Source organism: Octodon degus, unplaced genomic scaffold (assembly GCF_000260255.1).
Source record: "Octodon degus isolate 3935 unplaced genomic scaffold, OctDeg1.0 scaffold00041, whole genome shotgun sequence".
NCBI classification, from domain to species: domain Eukaryota; kingdom Metazoa; phylum Chordata; class Mammalia; order Rodentia; family Octodontidae; genus Octodon; species Octodon degus.
In genome coordinates, this window is record NW_004524617.1 from 7,510,118 (window position 1) to 7,511,736 (window position 1,619).

Sequence of the window (1,619 nt, forward strand, 5' to 3'; positions counted from 1 at the left end):
TTTTCAATAAAATGAGTAGCAATTACAGCAATTCATTACCTCATCGTATTGGTCCTAATACAAAGTTCCTTGACAATCCTTCCCTCATTTCATAATGACATTGTATGTATGTTTGTGTTTTACTGCCATTCAGTCAAAGCCAATAAATGCCAATAATATACTGAGCCATCCTATCACTCACAGCCTTGCAAAACAAAATATATGTATGTAAACTAATTAATAAATAATTACAATGCTTATTGAACACTGGTAGGTATTTTTAGAAATCAGTAGAGTCTCAGTTTACAGTCAGTTATTGTGTTCTTTTTAGTTATTTTTTTAATATTACTTTTTCTGGGGCTTGTGAGATGGCTCAGTGGTCTAAAGCACCTACTTAGAACAAGCTCAGCAAAGCACAGGGACCACGGTTCAATCCCCCAGCACCACATGCCAGCCAGCCCCGCCCCCTGGTGGGCTGAGCTGGCCACACACACACACACACACAAATTAATTAATTAATTAATTTAAAAAATTACTTTTTCTGATACTTTGAGCTCAGATTCCCCCATTGATTTCTATTTGCTTCATAAATTTTTACATACAGGGTCTAAAAGTATAACAAATACAGACAGTAAATAGTTTTGTATAACCATTATCACACATACAGGAATTACAGTCAGGCTTAATTATAAGAAATTATCTTAGAAATGTAATTATTTTGTCCAGGTATATTTTAAATTCCTGTAAATAAATTTGAATGGAAAGAAATTTTTATATTTTCTCAAAAGAACTATTTTTACCTTTCAAGAACCCAAAGAACTAGAAGTCAGATTAGTTTGCCAGATAGAAAATAGTAAGCAATCACACCTTTATCATAGAGAATTAACAATTCAATGAAATAAATGCATAGTGTAAAGGAAAAAAAAACCATAATATCATCAATATGATTAAATCTCCACTTCTAAAACAGTACACATAAAACACATGAAAAATCATTTCTTTTTTTCAGTTTTTATTTTTCATTAGTACATGTCTGAAGTACCTAATTATTAGATTCTTTGTGAGAAGTGCAGCTCCCTCCATTACTTGATCACATCACATAAGGAAAATAATCTATAATTGCTTGAAAAAGTCACTTTGTGCTGAACATATCAGCCCAGGAAAACTTAATCTCTGCTCTCAACACTGTTAAAAGCATTTAGGACTCTGCATATTCTTGAGTAATAAATTATATGTGTTAAAGATAAGATATCCTATTGATCTTTGCACAATTATTTTAATTCCTTTTCAAATATCTTTTACAAAATCATATCTAGGCTGAGTTTGTAGCTCAGTGGCACAGTGCCTGTCTGGCAAGCATGAGGTCCTAAGGGTGATTCCCAGTATCAAAAAAAGAAAAATAGATTTGAAAAATCTAATCCTTAGCTGGAACAAGCACTTTTCATGGACAAAATTTACACATTATGAGGTTCATAAGACTCAACCTTCTCTCGAGTACATATCATAATGTCTTTCCCATGGAAAGAATCAAATAATATAAAATTTGAGTGGAATAGTTAACTAGAAGAGAAAAAATGTGTATTCAAAAGAAAAAAGGGGCCAGGGAGATGGCTCAGTAGAATAAGTCCTTGCCTGGTAAG